Here is a 22,392-nt window from a genome sequence, read left to right on the forward strand (position 1 = left end):
AAGTTCAACTTTTCTTATAAAAGAAAATAGCACATTTTTTCCATATGGTTTGGGGGGACTGACTTAATCTTTTGGTATAATTTAGATGGTCTTGGATGTTCCTTTATCTTACCACCCTACCCCATAGCCCGGACATGTGCATAATATGAGAGATGCAAGGAGTGACCAGTACCTGCCTGAAATTCCTGTAGCTTCATCAGTGTTGCTTTTGGCCTCTTGCTAGCCTTCATGATAAGTTGTCTCCTAATCCTCTCATAAACTTTGAAGGGTCACCCTGATCTTTGCAATGTCTCTGTGGTACCACATTTTCTCTACTTATTGAGGATGGTTTTGACAGTGCTCTATGGTACATAAAGTGCCCTTGATATTCTTTTTTTTATCCATCTCCTTGATTGGTACTTTTCAACAATTAGCTTGCAGTTTCTTTGGCAACTCTTTGAAGACCATGGCTCTCCCAGTAGGATGCAACCCCAAACATTCAAGCAAATCCTACAGCAATAGCTGACTTTAATCTGGGTTTAATCAGAATCAATTTAATTGATAGCACGTGTACACTATTTACCTACATGCATGATTTAGAATGTGATCATTTGTTGTAGATTTTTTATTTTTTTATTTAAAATGTTCCTTATAATTTACTATTTGTTGTTTTTTTTTCTTTGTATTTTTGTTTGTTGGAAGATCATATTACAGATGGAATAAGTTTTACATTTACACTGTTATTTCTGCCATTACATTTCAAAGACCTGCAATTTTGTTATATCCACTGTGTCTGTGTTTTGGTGTAGCTTTACATATTCTGTACAGTGCAGGCAGAACTCTACAACAGATCAGTGGAAGTTCAGTACTGTTGCTGAAAAGCAAAAACAGGAAAACTGGATGTCCAGTGGTGCCAGGGGGACAGTGTTAGACTACAAATCCTAGCTATTCCCAGAAGAAAAATACAGTTGTGGAATTTCCCAAACCCTGTTACAAATGTCAGTGAGGCAGAAACAAACACATTATCACTGCTAGTTAAAGCTGACAGGCAACAGACTGCTGTCTGACATGTTTGTCTTCCAGTAGTCGCATCTCCACCACTAGCTGAAACCCAAATTGGGATCATCAAGTGCTTTAAAGGACACTTCTGAATGTGGAAAAGTAACATTAAGAGATGCCCCTTGTATTTCAAATTGCTGCACGCGGCCAACATCATGCAGCTTTTATAGTATATGTATAGCAGTAAAATGACATAATAGGTGTGGTTATTATCATACTTCTAGCCTTGCATGTGCTAAACCATTAAATGGAGCGGCTCACAACACTGAATTTAATTTTTTTAAAGAACTTATTTGCCCCAACATATTGCTAGCCTATACTGGCACAAATAAACATCATGAATAATAAGAAAGTAGCTCTATAAAAATAAATATTTCTGCATTTTAAATTAAGAGTAAAACCAATGCTGCCCATATTGACAGGCCTCCCTGATCTGTGCAGCTTCTTGCATGGCAAGCCTGTGTCATGGGAAAAACTTATCTGGGTCCTCTGGAGTGTCTGTCCATTTGAGTTGCATCTAGAAGAGTTCCAGTTTTATTGACAGGCCAGTTTGGACATGGTAATATTCACATCTATATGTGCATATGTAAGTGATCTTGGCTACTGATAGTGCTACCTGCCTGCTTCTCTGGTGTGCTCTCTGTTCCGGTATCAGACATCCAGCTTGGCTATTAACATGGCTACTGTTCCTTTGCCTGAGAATCTGTTTAACAATGAAGTCTCTGCTATTATCTTCAGCTACACATGTCTTGTCATACTCATGTTTGGGCTGTTATATTTAGTAATGCTTACAACAGTGTAATGGTAACATTCTCTTTATATGGGGACAAAGTTGTTGTTTTTTATAAACATAAAAACTTGAGCCTATACAACCTGCAATGTAAATTAGGTAGAGAAATATTTTAAAAAGTGTTAAGAAAAACGATCAATTAACATAACAGTCCAGTTTGGCTGCATAAACCTCCTTCACGAGGAATATTTTTGTCATGTTGCTCACCAGCTGAGGGAGACTCTCACCCTATGAGAGGAAAGAAATCTATAAGATGTGCCTAGGGAGTCCCAATTCCACTGTGACAGTAGGCTCACACAAAACCATTAACCTTTTGTCTATTCCCAAGGTTTATGATGAGAACTCTCCTATGGTGTGAGACAAGGAAAAGGCAAAAACAAAGAATTTGTCTTCATTCATCTGAGATGACATTATAAAGACATTCATTATATATGTTTAAAACTTCATAAGTCCATATCACTAGATCTGTAGTGAAGGCCACTTAGCACAAATATCTGAAAGGTTGGGCTCAACACCAGGAAACAAAAATCTAACTACATACAACAGTAAGTGCATATAGGAATTACCATATGCCTTAATTTATTTGCATTGATGGAGTTACAACACATTGCTATGCAAGATGTTGCAGCCTCTAAGCAGCCCAAGGGTAAGAGTGCCTCCACGCCAGTATTTTACCAGCTATACCAATATTTTTAAGGTTAAAATTTATGTAGACAATGAAGAATAAATATAAATATAGAAATAAGGGCCATGTTATAGGAAAATATCTTCTAATTACATGAGAATGTATCTGACGTATGTTGCATAATTATTTATTCTTATTATAATAGTCAGGAAAGGTGGCAACTACTAGTAAGATGGCTAAAAACTGAGAACTGTTTCAACTCATAGCTGTTTCTATGGGCAAACATCCTGAAAATTTGAAGGCCAATTTTAAGAGCAACTTGTGCACGCTGTACGACTAGTCATGGTTTTATGAAATATATACAGTACTGTCAAAGTCTTATTACAAACATTTGCTTTGAAACCGTGTGCCAGTTTAGAGCTGCAGATGCTACAATCACGATACAGCAGCTAATTGGATAACTTGCACTATTATATTAAACTAATTAAGCAATAATAAAAACAAATTTCTCTTTTTGTATATAAAAGGTGGTTTTTTGAGCCAAAATGTATGATGGGAAGATGGGCCTTGCTTATTACACTGCAATAAAAGTATTGGCCTTTTGAATAAAACATTGCAGTTTTTAAAAAAATTTTTATTAAAATTTTCTTATACTTTCATTACTTAATCATTACTTAATTTTATTTGAATAATACAATCTTTTGTGGCCCACCAAATAACATGAAATATCTGCTAGATCTACATTTGCCCTTTTGTTTCTTTCTTGAAGCACGGCAGCATGCCTTGTCAGAGTTTTATAGTTTGAGTGGCAAGACTCTAAACAGAAAGAGATATTAACCCCAAATTTTTTCTTTCATGATTCAGATAGAACATGCAATTTTAGAACATGCAATTTTAAGTAACTTTCTAATTTACTCCTATTATCACTTTTTCTTCGTTCTCTTGCTATCTTTATTTGAAAAGGCATGAATGAAAGGTTAGAAGCCGGCCCATTTTTGGTTCAGGACCTGGATTGCACTTGCTGATTGGTTTGCTACAATGGGACTCCCATAGCGCCAGTATTACGAGTTTGCTGGGAGGCCAAAAAGTGAGCGGTACACCCTATACTGACCAGATCTGTACCGCCATCTAAAGTCAGTAGTTATGAGTTTTACGTTACAAAGCTGTAGCATAAAACTCATAACTAAAGTGTTAAAAAGTACACTAACACCCATAAACTACCTACTAACCCCTAAACTGAGGCCCTCCTGCATCCCAAACACTATAATAAATTTATTAACCCCTAATCTCCCACTCCGGACATCGCCGCCACTATTAAAATGTATTAACCCCTAAACCACTGCCCTCCTGCATTGCAAACACTATTTAAATATTATTAAACCCTAATCTGTTGTCCGCCCACACCGCTGCTATAATAAACCTATTAACCCCTAAACCGAAAGCCCCCACAACGAAATATATTAAAATAAAATATTAACCCCTAAACCTAACGACCCCCTAACTTTATATTAAAATTACAATTTCCCTATCTTAAATTAAAATTTACCTGTCAAATTAAATTAATTAATTTTAAACTACAATTAAACTAACTATTAATAGGAGCTCAATCCTATTGGCTGATAGGAACAGCCAATAGCATGAGAGCTGCTCAAATCCTATTGGCTGATTGGAACAGCCAATATGATTTTACCAGCTCTAATCCTATTGGCTGATTGAAATCTTTCAGCCAATAGGAATGCAAGGGACGCCATCTTGTATAATGTCATTTGCATTGAAGTTCCAGTTTACGGCGGCGACCGTATGAAGAGGATGCTCCGTGCCGGATATCTTAAGGATGGACCGCTCTGTGCCGGATGGATGAAGATAGAAGATTCTGTCTGGATGAAAACTTCTTGCCGTCTGGATGAGGACTTCGCCGGCTGGATGATGTAATGCTCGTGGGATACCCCTCTATCAGACCGAACTCGGCCAGTAGTCTTGGTATCCCGGCGTTGAGCCGGAATGATAGGGAATATCCCAGAGCAGAGAAAGTTAGTAAGATGAGGAGAGCGGCACTCACCACAGGCAGGACAGTCCCCAGTGGCTACGGCAGAACAAGGCAAGGAAAAATCACTGGAATGGTCAGACATGCAGGGTTTGGCAACGGTAAGCAGTCCAAGGGCACACCACTAGAATGGTCAGGCAGGCAGGGTTCGGCAACAAATAGGCAATCCAGAATAACAGGGGTTAAGAAGCAGAGTAGTCAGACAGGCAGGGTTCAGAAGCAATACATCAGTCCAGCAATTTAGGGGTTAAACAGGTAGAGTAGTCAGACAGGCAGGGTTCAGCAGCAATATATCAGTCCAGCAATTTAGGGGTTAAACAGGTAGAGTAGTCAGACAGGCAGAGTTCAGCAGCATATTGATCCAGCAGTTCAGGGGTATAGCAGGTAGAGTAGTCAGACAGGCAGGGTTTATACACAGCAAGGCAATGAAAAAAAAAAAATCTATCACTTCCAGGAGTACACAAAGTAACACCTATACTTGGGCAGTGATAGATCATGAGGAAGGATTTTAAATAGGTGCAGGATTCACGCCCAGGCGTAAAGACCGGAGAAGAGCTTGCGGCGATGACGTCAGCGCGGCACGCCTCTGGACTGACACAGCCCCTGGCAATGGCTAGAGTGGCGTGACAGATGAAGATCGAAGAGATCGAAGAGACCGCCTGGATGAAGACTTCTTGCCGCATGGATGATGACTTCACCGGCTGGATGGATACTTCAAGCGGGACTTCAAGAACTGTAAGTGGATCGTCGGGGGTTAGTGTTAGGTTTTTTTGGTTGGGTTTTATTTTTAGTTTAGGGTCTGGGCATGTAAAAGAGCTAAATGCCCTTTTAAGGGCAATGCCTATACAAATGCCCTTTTCAGGGCCATGGGGAGCTTATTTTTTTTTAGATAGGTTTTTATTTAATTTGGTTGTGTGGGTGGTGGGTTTTACTGTTGGGGGGGTGTTTGTAATTTTTTTTTACAGGTAAAAGAGCTGATTTCTTTGTGGCAATGCCCCACAAAAGGCCCTTTTAAGGGCCATTGGTAGTTTATTGTAGTCTAGGGTTTTTTTTATTTTGTTGGGCTTTTTTTTTTTATTTTATTTTTTTTATATTAGATTAGGTGTAATTCTTTTTTATTTTTGATCATTTGTTTCTTATTTTTTGTAATTTAGTGTTTGTTTTTTTATGTAATTTAGTTATTTTTATTTTTAGTAATTTTAGTGTTTATTTTTTTTTTGTAATTTTAGGTTTTAGTGTAAGGCAGGTTAGGTTTTATTTCACATGTAAGTTTATATTTATTTTAACTAGGTAGTTATTAAATAGTTAATAACTATTTACTAACTAGTCTACCTAGTTAAAATAAATACAAACTTACCTGTGAAATAAAAATAAATCCTAAGCTAGCTACAATGTAACTATTAGTTATATTGTAGCTAGCTTAGGTTTTATTTCACAGGTAAGTATTTCGTTTTAAATAGGTATTATTTAGTTAATAATTGTAACTTTAGTTTAGCTCTATTTTAATTATGTTAAAGTTAGGGTGGGTGTTAGGTTTAGTTTTTGGGGTTAATATAGTTTAATTTAGCTTGTTGTGATGTGGGGGGCTGGCGGTTTAGGGGTTAATAGGTTTATTTAGTTAATAATTGTAAATTTAATTTAGCTATATTTTTATTATGTTAAAGTTAGTGGGTGTTAGGATTAGGGGTTAATGGATTTATTTAGTGGTAGTGATGTGGGAGGCCAGAGGTTTAGGGGTTAATAACTTTAGTATAGTGGCGGCAACATCGGGAGCGGCAGATTAGGGGTTAAAAGTTTTATGTAGGTGGCGGCGATGTTGGGGCAGCATCGTGTTTAGACTCGGGGTTTATGTTAGGGTGTTAGGTTTAAACAGTATTTTCTTTTTCCCCATAGACATCAATGGGGCTGCGTTACGGAGCTTTTGTTTCTGCAATCCCAGGTGTTAGGCTTTTATTTTTATGTCTATGGGGAAATTGTGCATGAGCACGTCAAAGCAGCGCTTGTTTTCGGTGCGGTATGGAGCGCAACGCAACCATTTCACCTGCACAAGCCTGCTTTTTACAAACCTGTAATACCAGCGCTATAGGGAGGTGAAGAAAAGGCCGCTTTTATGGAGGTCGTTAAAATCCCTATAGCGCTCAAAACTCGTAATCTAGCTGAGAGTGATTTACTGCTGGGGAAAAAAATTGTCATTTTTAAATTAAGGAAATATTCATGAAAAAGACTGGATTTCTAAATAATTTTGGATTTTTTCATTTCCAGTTTGGAATTTGTAGGTGTATTTTAAATTAATATATTTTTTTAAAACTTGTGGGTGCCTACAGTCAAAACAACAATGTGAGGATGTATACTGCAACATATAACATTTATTTTCTGCTAGCACACAAATCTTAACTTAGCTTTACTTAACTTTTTTTTTTAAATTATTTTAACATGTTTAGTTGCGATACAGGGGGATGGGAAGCAAATACTTTTTAATGATTAAAGTGACCCTTTCAAAAGTAATGGGTCAGTACCTCCACAGACAGCTTCAGTTACTGCTATAGGTTAAATGAGCCATCTCAACCCATATAAAAATATCTCAACTGTCTAAACCTGTTTGAATTATTTAAAGTGCCTAAAGATCACAGCCATGTATTTGTGTTTCCTTGTATTGATGCAATGAAAGCTACCACTGACCTGCCTTGTGATTTAAAGACTATATGAAGCCTTATGAATATAACCAATTTGTACAGATTTGAGTATCTTTAACCCTTTACGCTGTTAGGATGTTCCATGCCGTCCTAACAGCACTGGGCTTTAACACCGAAGGACGGCATGGAATGTCTATCATAAAAGGTGCAAGTTCGGACTGGGGGCATGACTTGCAGCAAAGGGAGTCCCCCATGATCCAAACCCGGCCTTGAAATCATGTGATCGCATTGACAATCGCATGATTTCATTTTTGCAACAAGTGTTTAAAAGATCCGCTGTTAAACACTTGTGCCGGGTTTGAAAGAGTTAAACATCAGTAGCTTTTATTTTTGTTAATATACAATTTTTTTAGAAACCATATTCACTTGCATAAAGAATATACTGTACATGTTTGGATCAAGCTACAATTAAAAGTAAATTTCTGCTTAAGGGAAAATATAATATACAGGTGGCCCTCGTTTTACAACGGTTCAATTTACACCGTTTCAGAATAACATCCTTTTTTCCAGTCATGTGACTGCTATTGAAAAGCATTGAGAAGCAGTGCATTTATTAAAATAGCTAGTAGGTGGAGCTGTCTGCTTGTGTTGCAGAAAAGCCAAGCAAGCTGAAATTAATCAGTTTAACCAGACCTGAGCTATCAAGCAGATTTCAAAGGAAAAAGATCTTCCTGTCTATAAATCAGTCCAGATTGGAATGCATAAAAAGAACTGTTTGCAGAAAAATGCAAGTGAAGTCTGTGTTGTGTGATTATTTTATTAGGTTTATAATGCTGTTTAGCAAATGTTTTTGTTCATTTAACTTAGTTTAATTATATATTATGTGTTGTGTGATTATTTTATTAGGTTTATAATGCTGTTTAGCATTTAAAGTCTTCATTTCAAAGCTTTAAAAATAATGTATTAGGTGTTACTTATGACAATTTTGAGAGGGGCCTGGAACCTATTTCCCTCACTTCCCATTGACTTACATTATAAACTAGGTTTCAATTTACAACGGTTTCGATTTACAACTATTCCTTCTGGAACCTAACCCTGGCGTAAACTGAGGGCTACCTGTAGTAACATGGTAGATGAGGTTGAAAAAAAGACAGAAGTCCATCGCATTCAACCTATACAAATCTAATATACTTACAAAAAAGCTTCAGTTGAGTTTAAATTAATCCCATTAAAATGGTGACCGATTTAACACAAGTAATCATATCCCTGAATTCTGTTTCTAGCCAGAAATGTATCTAAGGTGGGGGTGGGGGGGGGGGTGGGCGTGGCTAGGCAGCGGCCATGAATGGTTGCAATATCTGTGGCTCTTAAAGTGATCTGCACTATCTACTGACATATAACTCATCTTTTATTAGATTGAGGAGCATAGCATCGAACTACTCCAACGCTGCAGAGCTTATGACCTATAGGACCTAGATCTGGTCCGTTGAGATCTTAGGTGGCGGCCTCTACACAAGATCCTGACCCCCGGGGTACAACAGTCTTTTACAGACTGCCTATTTCACTACAAAAGGGAGCCATTCTTCCAGACAATTCAAATATTTGTAAGTGTGCTTGAAGGGGAACTGCACAAATACCGCTCCACACGTGATGGCCCTAGACATGTGGGAAAGCAAGATGGAGCAACTTATACAGGACCACTACCGGAGCCTAGAAGAAGTATTATGTGAACTTCTCTTAAAACACATAATACTTCTTCTACTACTAGAAGAAGTATTATGTGAACTTCTCTTAAAAAGTATTATGTGAACTTCTCTTAAAACGATAGCCCCATTAGGTGAAGATATCTGCGAACCTCTACCTTCATGGTCAGGCTTGGATAACATAAAGACTCTCAACCGCTTCAACCAACTAGGTAATTCCTGCTGTACGCGTATAGAATCCTTACCTATCTGGGAATACCGCAAAAGGAGGTATGCCACGTGATGGCCCTAGACATGTGGGAAAGCAAGATGGAGCAACTTATACAGGACCACTACCGGAGCCTAGAAGAAGTATTATGTGAACTTCTCTTAAAACACATAATACTTCTTCTACTACTAGAAGAAGTATTATGTGAACTTCTCTTAAAAAGTATTATGTGAACTTCTCTTAAAACGATAGCCCCATTAGGTGAAGATATCTGCGAACCTCTACCTTCATGGTCAGGCTTGGATAACATAAAGACTCTCAACCACTTCAACCAACTAGGTAATTCCTGCTGTACGCGTATAGAATCCTTACCTATCTGGGAATACCGCAAAAGGAGGTATGCAGATGAGGAAGACCTGACAAGCAGCCTAAAGCTGACATCTAGCCGCGGGCAGATTTGGTCTGAGCCTTAGACAAAACCAAAGTTCTTAGTCGCTCTAGCAGACCACCCATGTGACACCAGAATGACAAGAGCGGAGGGGACTAGGAAACAGAGAGAGACTCTAATAGGTGATGCGACCCCAGAGTATACCAATTTGAATGGCGGGACCTGTATTCTTCATACATTCCAGTCTGAGGTAGAGAATGGATGCATAGAGAGCGGTAAGATGTATTTTGCCCATAGTAATGGGGGCTCAGAGATAGTCAGTTGGATACCGGATTATAACTCAGGGGACTATACAATACGGTTCTGGAAATCTTTGTTTATTGCTCTCCATAGCAGTCTCTGAACAGAAGAGAAGGCTTTTTGACCCATGAGGCAAGGTTCTGCTCCCCATTTCCTTGATGTGCATGGCATAGAAGGGAGATATTGACATGATAGGATTGTGAACCCAGCCATGGGTCTATGTGAGAATTGAAGCTTAATGTGTGGTAACATGCCCTGAGGGGAAGAATAGGAGTATAAACGACCTTCCTATATAAACACAGTTATGGTTAATTGTTGTCTACAGCTAGCGTTTTATATTGTGATCTGCTTTTTCCCCTAGCTGGTGTTAAAGTGAGTGTTAATTTTTCGTTGTTTTGAGGGCACATCTTAATTCCTTTTATGTATAAAATTAAAACCGCACCTTTTTCAAAAATAAAAGTAAATGTTTTATTTTTATCACCAATTTTCGGCTGTTTTCATGAGCAGCTCCTCCCATCCGCTAGTTCCTGTTTTTAATCACTCTTGTGTATAGAATGGTCCCACCCGCTGTTTACGTAGTGGCCAAGTGAGCTCCCGTCCCTGACAACAACCGCGCATGCTTTCCACGGCGTTTCAGTTGAATAGCAATATAGTATTCATCGAGTTCAGCAGCATATTACCAATTATCATATCTCCTTATTATACCAAGCACAATAATGTTAATTTTGATAAAGTATATCTATGAAGTCATTCTAAAGTTTTTGGAATCATACCCGTACGTTCGCAACTTACCTGGCGGTAGGAAGAGTGTGAATTTTTTTTTACTGCGCATGAACGTGCATCAGAGATCAGTGAAAGAATAGAAATGTAACGCATGCGCTTTCATAACGAGTGACATTGTGAAAAGGGGTTTGGTCCCCCCGGGGGGGATTCTATGATTGGTGGAGTATATTTAGCATACTCTGTCAATCAAAAATCAAAAGATGGCGGGCGGAGGAATTGAATATCGAGCGAAGGTATAAAAACATAAAATTACAAGCCAATAAAATATTTATTAAAATAATGATGATAAATTAAAGTCTAGCTATTTTTACACAACCTTTAAAGCGGTATTTGCGTGAACAGCTGACTCTACATTCACTTTAAGTCAAGTTTACTCATTGTGCTTTTACCGTGTTGCCAGCGGCCGAGGCGACATGATGCAGCATACTAGTTAATCCAGAGAAAGTTAATATATAAGTTTGCTAGTTTAAATCTAACTTGCACTACTTGGAGATTTAGACACCAGGAATATATTGAAAGCTATATAACCACATTGCTTAGTTGAAAGCCACTAACAATGGGTTATATAAGTTTACCAGCATACGTTATTTATACCTCCCCACAATATATCTCTTGTAGAGCAGCTTACATTGATACTAGTACATCTCCATGGCTGCGGTGTATAGCTCCCTACTATGGTGTTCGCCTTTATTATAAGAGTAAGGTAGGCCGTTTCTGTCTCGCACTTCCTAACTACTAGATAGGTGATACCTGCCTAGCGATTTTTTCCTAACAAGTAATGAAGGCTTACTTCCCTTTGTCTACTTAAATCTGACTGAACTAGTTCACCAGTAAGACATTATAGTATATTATAGAAGACTCATTTTCCTGAGTTGTTAGCATTTGATTTACAGTTTGGTAGATGGTACTTAATATAGATTTCAATTGCTAGACATAGAGTTCCTTATTTACCATACGAATGTCAGTTATCAATTGCTATAACATACCAAGGTAATGTACAACTATACTAGCTATCTCTGATGTAAGAGACAAAGTCAAGTTTTTATCTTTTTGATATGTTTAGTGTAAATGTTGTAAAGTTCATAAAAAATTGTCTATTTGTAATAATGTTAAGCCCTGTAGCATACTAATCCTATTAAGTGATACAGCTCGATATCTATAGTGTTCTTCTGGACCCTTATATATTCCATTTTGTGGTCCTTTGTGGTCATATGACCAGAGTTCTAGGTTGGACCTGTATTTCTGATTTATCCCTGTCAACCCTCCTAGGAAGTATTATATACTCTCCCTAGACCTTTCTGATAGGGACCTGTTAATATATAAAATTCCCCAACACATTTTCTTTATAAATCTTCTTTATATTCTGGTATTTTTGCTCCCAGCATATGTATATCTTCCTCGCTTAAGGTCCAAAAGTGGCCTTATTATAAGATAATCCTCTCATATTATAAACCATTAACTACACTGGAAGTCCAAAAGTGGCCTCACCTGTTCTAAGGAGGAGATAAAATTAGGGTTTTGAACTCGTTATCATTTGTTGCACACTTAAGTAACTATTTAGACAGCAGAATATATTATTGTGTATTATGGTCTGTCATAATGTCTGTAATCACTTATGTGTATGTCATCTTATTGTCATGGAGACTGCTGTTTGTAAGATTTATTTACTAATTGTACTTATGCGTGTATGCATCTTTAACCCACAATAAAAATTATTTAAAAAAAAAAAATCTCCTTTCCTTGATCTTTAAATTGTAACCTCTTGTCACAAACCATTTTCTTTGAATAAACAGAGCTTCTGCCATCTCTGTATAAAGGCCTTGAATATATTTATATAAAGTAATCAGGTCATCTCTCAAGTGCCTTTTTTCTTGGCTTAAATTCTCCATTTCCCTTATTAGTTTTATGGCCCTTCTCTGAACTTTTACTACGTCTACGATGCCTTTTTTTGAGATTGGTCCCCAGAACTGCACTCCATACTCAAGGTAAGATCTTACCAGGGATTATATAGTGACAGAATAATGATTTACTCCCTTGCACCAATGCCTCTTTTAATACATGCTAGTTTCTTATTAGCCTTAGAAGCTGCTGCCCTGCATTGTGCACCCCATTTTAGCTTGTTATCTATTACTACTCCCAAATCTATTTTCTCCTCTGTTTGCCTAAGTCTAGTCCCATTTAAATAATAGATTGCCTACTTATTTTTACTTCCAAAATGTATAACCTTGCATTTTCCAGTATTAAATATCATATTACACTTACCTGCCCATTCTTCTAATATTTGTAGATCCTCTTGTAATAGCAAGTTCATCCTGCCCTGACCTAGGGAGCAATGAGTATTAGTAAATTAATCATACTCAGATTGGACAAAGGTAATCAGTAGAGTCCCCCAGGGATCAGTACATGGCCCTATTATTTTTAATATTTTTATTAATGACTTGGAGCAAGAATTAAATAGCAACATCTCTATTTTTGCAGATGATACAAAGTTGTGTAAGGTTATGTTGCTATTTAATTCTTGCTCCAAGTCATTAATAAAAATATTAAAAATAATAGGGCCCTGTACTTATCCCTGGGGGACTCTACTGAAATTAATCTGAGTATGATTAATTTACTACTACTCGTTGCTCCCTGTCTTTTATCTAGTTATTTATCCATGAGCTATTCAGCTATTCACAGACCCTTACTTGTGTATATTAATCTCTCATGTGCCACTGTATCAAACACCTTTGCAAAATGCAGGTATATCACATCAATTGATTCCTCTTTATCTATATTTTTACTTCTTCGTATAATCTAATTAGATTTGTTTGACATGATCTATTTCTCATAAAAACATGCTGATTTGAACTCATAATCTTGTTTATACGAATATACTCATCAATATAATCCCTTCAAGTATCTTCCCCACTATTGATGTCAGACTAACTGGTCTATAGCTTCTTGGATCAGCCCTACTTCCCTTTCAAAAAAGTGGCACCACATCAGCTTTACGCCAGTTCTGGGGTACTTTGCCTGAGGATAATGAGTCTTGAATAATTAAGAGTAGAGGTTTGTCTTTAACAGTGTTTATGGATTTTGGGAGTCTCAAGTGGATCCCCCAGAAGGCAGTGCATATGGACAAAAAGATATATATGTGAATATATAATAATATTAATAATAAAAAATAAAGAATAAAAGGAATAGTATTAGACAAACCATCAATTAAATAATACAAACAAAGTGATGTGCACAAAGTTAAAATAGTGAACACAATTGGTATTACTATATGCACATATAATATTGTGTGTGCAAAAACAATAAAAATATATTAGTCCATGAAGTAAATCAGGTGATGAGTGCAAACTCTTGATATTTTGATTCCAAAGATGTGATGGTTTGTCTCTAAGGCAGCTCCACTTTGGTAAATAGATGCAGGTTCACCTCTGAAAAGATCAATGAAAAGACAAGGGACACCTTATAGTGAACTCTGTGTGTGAAAGAGAAATAATGTGATAAAATGAAACTCACAATTCTAGTGACACCTGTGTGTAACAGAATGCAAAACGAGCAGGCTGATGCTCTCAGTGGTCAGCTCACTGGGCTCTTTCGGCAATTTCCAAAACGGCTGATTTCAAGGTACTTTTCCACAGATGGCTACGAGATCAGTGAGGTTTTCACTGTTGCCGTCCTGTGTGTAGCTTTCCTGGAGAGGTTGATATTAAACAGGTGATTTGATGTACCGCGTCAAAATGGTCATCTAGTGTGATCACTAGCAGGGAAAATGGTAAACCAGAGATCAGTGTCACTGTGCTGTCCCCCGGCATGGCTGAATGAGCAGGGACAGCTGCCCAGTGAGCTGACCACTGTGAGCATCAGCCTGCTCGTTTTGCACACTGTTCCACCAGAATTGTGAGTTTTATTTTATCACATTATTTCTCTTTCACACACGGAGTTCACTATGAGGCGCCCCTTGTCTTTTCATTGTCTTTTACAGAGCCAAATTCCTGTAAAATCCTTGGGTGTATTCCATCTGGGCCTGGAATTTTATTTACTTTATTATTATCTATTTTTTCCGATAACACAGCTAATGGTATGGGCTTGGGCTGACCAGATAGCCTAAATTGTCCCCATTAACCACTTATAACTTATTTCTTATTACATGAACCACTTATGATTATTTTGTATAAACATGTCTTCCTAAAGGCAATAATGTTTCTATCATGTGTATGAAAGAACACTATTTAAATAAAAATGGTAAAAATAAGTTTATTTTTTAAATTAAAAGATTGTGTACACATCTTCCCTAGTGAAAGGCAGGTCTCTTCCTGATAAGGACAACGCCTACAGCTATATTGCTGTATAGCAGCTTGAACTGCATATTCATCCTCATGAATAATAATGCTCATGCAGGCTTACGACAGTTTTTATCTACCCAGATCAAAAGTCTCACCTATGCATTTTATAATTCACCAGCTTGCACAACAAAAGTATTCTAGTTCATCTACCCTAAGACCAAAAACGACTCTAAGCAACATTTATAATGTCTAATCATGTAAAATAATATTTCATTTATAACATTTATTAAAAACAAAACAATAAAAAAGGCACATGACTCTAATCCTTAAAATGTTAATAGTGACCTCTATGTCTTTAACCCATGCAAAGGGGTAAACACATAGTAGAAGTAGCACTCTGAACACATCTAGTTAACCAATCACAAGAGACAAATGTGTACAGGCACCAATCAGCAGCTAGCTCCCACTGGTTTAGGATATGTGTCTATTCTTTGCCAACAAAGGATACAAAGAGAACAACGCACATTTGAAAATAGAAGTTGAATTAAAAGTGTCTTAAAATTACATGATCTATCTGAATCATGCAAGTTTAATTTTGACTTTCCTATCCCTTTAAGTATAAATCAATGTTAAATGAATTTACTTCTAATTGTCTGCTTTTTTAAATGTTATGCATCTTAATGTGTATTATATCATCTCAGAAGTCTTTCAGTTACCTCTGACATATAACTTTGTATTAAATCAAAAGATCAAAAGAATGACACGTGCTCAAGTCAAGATGATCTTAGAATTTAAAACTTATTAGGAATTTTTCACACAGACTTGTAGACAGAATGATAAAATAGTTTTGTAAAATAAGTTAAAACATTGTATTGTTCTCTATACATTAAAAAGAAAAATTAGCTTATGAAGTAAAAATAAAAAATGCTGAAAAAAAATTATTTTAAAGAACAGGGGTTCACAAATTTATTTGAAGCTTAAGAAATTTAAAAAGGTAAAACAAAAAATGTATCAGTGGTGGAAAATATCACACAAACAAAAAAAGTTTTTTGTTTTTTTTTTGCTATCAAAATGTTTGTTTAAAAAAGGTGAGAGTTGTGTTTTGTTATAAAGGAGGGCGACCTACACAAAGCAAAACTGTAAACACTTCCCATATATGCTGAGGATGATTAATCCTGGCATGCGAGCGTGTAGATTTAGCTCAGTAACATGAAGAAGAACTCAGGGTAGCAAAATAAATACATAATATTTAGTAGTCCAAGTTTTTAAGCTTTAAAGAAAACAGTCTTATTCTCTTCAGTGATATGAACATCATAGCAAAAAACATTTTTGGAGGAACAATCAAGAAAAAATAAAACGTATTAACCTATAACTATGATCACTATAACTGTTGAATAGGAGATCTGGTGATTTGCACAACTATTAAGTCATAAGTATTAAAACATATTAATTATCGCAACATTTTTCATTAATAATGCCTAAGAAAAAAAAAAGGAAGGGCATGCTTACAAGAGCAAGGGACCAGGATAAGTGATGATAACTACTAATATAGAAAGCACATAAATCAATATGAAACGGTTTAAAAAAATGTAATTAAATAATCAAGACTGGCCTTTTTTACAGACAAAATTACCCTAAATTCATGAATTAAGTTAGATACTGGTGCAGCTCTAGAAATCCATATATGTAGTATTGCAGTACAGTATAGTTGTCCAATTACTAACTATTAAACATTCATAATCAAATAAAAGAAAAATATAACTGCTGAAATGAAAGCCATACCTATAATACAACAGATTCTATTACTACATCTAGTTAGAACTAGCTTACACTTGAACATTAGAGTAAAATATACATTAAATGTGTATGAATTTATACCTTCTATAGAAGAAATTTTCTGCAGGCAGAACTTGCAGCTTCAGGTTCCCTAAGGATCCAGAAACAGGTGTGTCAGTAATGTGTCTCCTAAACTGTCAAAGTAAACTGATTCAAGACCTGTCTGAGCACACACTCCAAAAGCCAAGCCCTGTTTTTAAGGATGGGAGGAGATTACCTGCTAGGTGTGTGGTGTCCTTTAAGAGACCAAACTGGTTTCTCTATTAAATTCTTTTGCTGTTTTAGTTTTCTTCCACAGTTTCTAAGTGGGCATAGCTGCCACATTTTTCACATTCTCTTTGCAGACGTCAGCACACAATTGTGTATCCTGGAAACTGAAGCCTCCTTTTTATAGAAATTGCTTCATGGTCAAGTTGAGAAATGTTTGTTTTCTAATTGTCAATTTAAGAAAAAAGGAAAACTGTTCTGTTGCCTTTCCTGTGCAGTGTGTATTTGGTATCTTCATGGTAAATACTAGATTGTTAAAGTAATTTTTATAATACAAGATTGTAAGCAGTGTGAAAAAGGTAGGGGTAAAATAAAAGTGTATTTTATAGAGTTTCTTTGTGCCCCCCGCACACTCCATAACAGCAGTGCTTGTTGTTTTTAGTGTTACTTCATTTTTCAAACAGAGGCAGCTCTTGATACAATACAGGTATACCCCGCTCATACAGCAGGTTAGGGACCGGAGCCGCGCTGTAAAGTGAAAAGCGCCTTAATGTGAAACAAGGTAGTTTTAGCTTTCTTTTCACTTGCCAGTGTGTTTAAAAACTTGAAAACATATTTGAACTAACATATATTAGGGGTGCAATAGTGCTACATTTAGTTTAACACTCGCACAGCATAGTATTCAATAAATACTGTACCTGTAAAATAGGGACAATTACTGTAGTAACATTTGCCAGGCTATAGCACTGAGACACAAATTGCACTGTAATGCTGTAAACAGAGTGAACTGTGCATAACAAAATAGTGCCAGTCACTTTTCTCGCAATCTCACAATGATTACAGCACTGTTTCAAAATCCTTAGAGGAACTTCAGCTCCACAAAGTGCTGTATTAGTGAAGCTCTGTAAAGTGAGGTAGGTCTGTATGTATTACTGAGTAACATTGGTTATCTTGTGAGGGGATTTTGTTTTAGATAGAAATAATTACAGTTGTCTGAAGCTGGGAAAAAAATGCAGAAGCTCATGGTTTTCATCTTTTTAATATTCCGTAATGACTTTATGTTGAAATAATGGTCAGTATTCACAAAGGAGCAATAATAAATATGTTACGTGTTAGACTCCAATAACTGGACAAACAATAAATCAATAAAATGAAATTCTTGATCAGTTTCCATTTGGTAGTCTAATAGAATGGGGTAAAATGGAAAGGGATGACCATGACCTGCCCCTTAAACATTACTGCTCTAAGTACAGTTTAATTTTATAAAAATATGATCTCTTACTTAAAGGGACAGTCAACACCAGAATTTTTGTTGTTTAAAAAGATAGATAATCCCTTTATTACCCATTCCCCATTTTTTTTGCAAAACCAACACTGTTATATTAATACACTTTTTACTTCTGTGACTAACTTGTATCTAAGCATCTTCTGACCGCCCCTAATCACATGACTTTTAGTTATTTTGCATATAGTTGCATTTTATCTACTCTGTCCACTTCGTGCTTGGCCCTTTTAATAACAGAGTGTCTATATCCTCTCTCTTTTAGTCTGCAACTCAAATTGAAAGCTTCTTTATTATATGTATTGGTACTGGATCAGTTTCTCTCTACTCTTGAAAACTAACCTTTTGCAACTGCATATGCCACCTGCTTAGGATGACAGCTGTTAGCCCTTAAAAGGGTATTTCCCAAAATGGGTTTTCAATATATACCAGTATTAATTGATCCACCCACTTGGCCAGTTAAAGTTAAGTCCAGAAAGTTAATAGACTCTTTTCCAAACTCAAAAGTAAACTTTAAACCCAGATTGTTACTGTTTATCCAATCAACAAATAGTCCTGCTAGCTCCTTCACTCCAAATGAGAAACAGATAATCTATATACCTTCTATAGACTTGGATATTTGACCTAAAGGCTTTAGTATCTCAAAAGATGTGGGACTCCTCCCACCAACCCATAAAGAGGTTGGCATATGAGGGGGCAAATTTGACCCCATCACAGTCCCACATCTCTGGAGATAGATCCCCCCCCCCAAAGTCAAAGTAATTATGGGTAAGCAGAAAAAAATGTCACTTCCAAAACATATTTTTAAAAATCAACTGGGAAATCAGTATAGTGACTCAAAAAATGTTTCATGCTGGATAGATGAGTATAAAGCACACACATCTATAGTTAACCAGTCAGACTCTTCATTCCATTCAAAGTCATTAACAATATTGAGAACATGTTTTGTGTCATGTAGAAAACTAGGTAGTCTTCTCACCAAAGGTTGTAAAACTTCGTCCAACCATAGTGATAGGTGCTCAAAAAGAGAGCCTATACCACCCACTATAGGTCTCCCTTGTACATGGACAAGGGATTTATGGACCTTTGGTAAGTGGTGAAAAATTGACAGTCTGGGGTGCTCTACAAATAAAAACTCAAAGGTGTTTTTAGCAAGGAAACCCAAATCATATCCCTGGTCCAAAAGATGTCTTAGTTCCCTTTGGAACCTACGGTTTGGATCCACATTAAAGGGACACTGAACCCACATATTTTCTTTTATGATTCAGATATAGCATGACATTTTAAGCAATCTTCTAATTTACTCCTATTATCAATTTTTCTTCGTTCTCTTGCTATCTTCATTTTAAAAGCAGGAATGTAAATCTTAGCAGCCAGCCCATTTTAGGTTCAGCACCATGGATAGTGCTTGCTTATTGGAGGCTTACATTTACCCACCAATAATCAAGCATAACCCAGGTTCTCAACCAAAAATGGGCCGGCTCCTATTCATCACATTCCTGCTTTTTAAATAAAGATAGCAAGAGAACGAAGAAAAAATGATAATAGGAGTAAATTACATAGTTGCTTAAAATTGCATGCTCTATCTGAATCATGAAAGAAAAAAATTGGGTTTAGTATCCCTTTAAGTTTGGTATAGTTGTCAGTATTACCCAACTGCCTTAATGCTATAGAGCCTCCCTTGTCCGCATTGCGTATTACCAAATTTTCATTACTTTGCAATTCTTTAATAGCTAGTCTTTCTATCCTCGACATGTTTTGTCTTATTGATTTAAGATCATCTTTAAAACAAGTGTGAGTTCATGTTCGACTCTCTTAAAGAATGTCTCAAGGATAGGACCCCTACTTTGAATAGGATAGAAGTTAGATGGATTCTTGAAACCCTTAATGCCATGTGAACGCACAACACGTCGAACCTTGAAGCAGATGGGCTACAGCAGCAGAAGACCACACCGGGTGCCACTTCTGTCAGCTAAGAACAGGAAACTGAGGCTACAATTCGCACAGGCTCACCAAAATTGGACAATAGAAGATTGGAAAAACGTTGCCTGGTCTGATGAGTCTCGATTTCAGCTACAAAATTCAAATGGTAGGGTCAGAATTTGGTGTAAACTACATGAAAGCATGGATCCATCCTGCTGTGTATCAACAGTTCAGGCTGGTGGTCGTGGTGTAATGATGTGGAGGATATTTTCTTGGCACACGTTGGGACCCTTCGTACCAATTGAGCATCGTTTAAACGCCACAGCCTATCTGAGTATTGTTGCTGACCATCTCCATACCTTTATGATTACAGTGTACCCATCTTCTGATGGCTACTTCCAGCAGGATAATGCACCATGTCACAAAGCTCAAATCATCTCAAACTGGTTTCTTGAACATGCAAATGAGTTCACTGTACTTCAATGTCACCAAATCTCAATCCAATAGAGCACCTTTGGGATGTGGTGGAACGGGAGATTCGCATCATGGATGTGCAGCTGACAAATATGCAACTGCATGATGCTATCATGTCAATATGGACCAAAATCTCTGAGGAATGTTTCCAACACCTTGTGTTCTATGCCACAAAGAATTAAGCCAGTTCTGAAGGCAAAAGGGGGTCTGGGTCTAACCCAGTACTAGCAAAGTGTACCTAATAAAGTGTCCGGTGAGTGTATATAGGAATATCTATTTAAAAATACTTAGAACATATTCTGCTATGTGCAGAACATTGGAATGTGAAATATTTACAGTAAATACACAATATAATTTTTGTTAAATATGAATATTGCATAAATGTTTTTACATGTTTTCATCTACTTAACTGCATATATATATATATATATATATATATATATATATATGTGTGTGTGTGTGTATATTTATACATATGCATTTATATGTGTATCCCTATGTATGTATATGTATATGTTTTGTTTCACAAAACAGTTAACCAGAGATCTGAAGACTCGTGTAAGTCGCAATTGCACTCAAGCGATCACGTTTACTTTCAACTTGTAATATGAGCGGTAAACCCGACGAGTGCAAATACCCACGATAATCCCCTTATCCCTTACGTGAAACTATTAGCACTCCACTCATAAACTGGCCCTTAATGAGGGAGCAGACATTACTTTAAAATTAGATGCAAAATGAAAGCAGCTTTAATAGTTTTGTGATATGAATAGTATTGTGATATGGAAAGGAATAAACTTACCCTGAGCAAAAACATTTAGTCTGAGCTGCCAAGGGGTATTTAGAGTAAGGGAAGAAAAGTTTACTGAGCCCCAGACCCCCAATTCTGAAGTTAAGCACATAGGTAAAGTGTCATGTGCGATGCTGTGAACACCCAGCTATGTGGTACCTGTAAAAGGGAAGTACTAGTGTTAGCTCCTGGGCTGTGTAGTGCCTGAGTCACTTACCTGTATTGAAGCACCCCTCTACTGTGTCTTACCAGCATGCTGAGGCCTTCCTCCCTCACAGACCACTGATCCAGCAGAACCCATCCAGCGTAAGTAAATATACTGCAGAGGATACATGCGGATATATCTGCAACCCATCAGGTGGAGGCTAAGAGACAGGGTTCCCACCACGGCTGAGGGCAATTGTAGCAGGAAAAGCACCTGTTAAGGTAATGCAGTGCCACTTGAGGCACTCCGAATCTTGTAGAAGTAGTTATCAAATCTTCTCTGAGTGAAGCTGATAAGAGGTACTGAGTCTCAAGTCAGGACTGAGCTCCCAAGAAATGAGAATAGAAAATAATAAAAACTTGTTTGCAGAGCACCTCTCTCAACCTTTCTCCTTGTAGGCCAAGAACTGAGTGGGAAGAGGAAGTGGGAGGGATTAAAAGCTCTTGTTAGGGTTCTTGACCTCCTCCTGGTGGCGGGAAATATAGCCCACGTGTTATGGACACCTATGGACTCTTATAATCTTACGAAAGAAATAAAATTAAAAAAAAAGGGATAAGTCACTGTCAACCAATAGTGCCGGGTTCTTCAAGTATGTTGAAAATGTTTTTTTTTTTAAGAAATAAAACATTTTCAACATACTTGAAGAACCCGGTTTGATATGCATGACAGAAATATGTCAAGTTTAATTTCACTTTAACAGAACTATTATTTCTAAAGATCAGTATTAAAATATTTTTCATAAATATGAAGACAAATTAAAGAGTTTGTCAAATATCTATACAGTTACCCAAATTAAAACTATTCTTCCTAACAATAAAACAATGTTTTATTCAAAATGGTTAAGGGGACAGTCCACTCCAACATTTTTTTTAAAAAGATAGACAAC

At 36.8% G+C, this 22,392-nt stretch overlaps 1 protein-coding gene across 4 annotated transcripts in view; it reads right to left on the reverse strand.

The window, feature by feature from the left end:
• Positions 1–16,793, reverse strand: part of ZNF185 (zinc finger protein 185 with LIM domain) — a 334,258-nt gene extending 317,465 nt beyond the window's left edge. For all 4 annotated transcript variants that reach the window (XM_053699442.1, XM_053699440.1, XM_053699441.1 and 1 more), the window contains exon 1: positions 16,668–16,793. The gene's annotated coding sequence lies outside the window, so the exon portion shown is untranslated. The remainder of the gene's footprint in view (positions 1–16,667) is intronic.
• Positions 16,794–22,392: the final 5,599 nt, after the last annotated feature.

This window comes from Bombina bombina, chromosome 1 (genome assembly GCF_027579735.1).
Source record: "Bombina bombina isolate aBomBom1 chromosome 1, aBomBom1.pri, whole genome shotgun sequence".
NCBI lineage: Eukaryota > Metazoa > Chordata > Amphibia > Anura > Bombinatoridae > Bombina > Bombina bombina.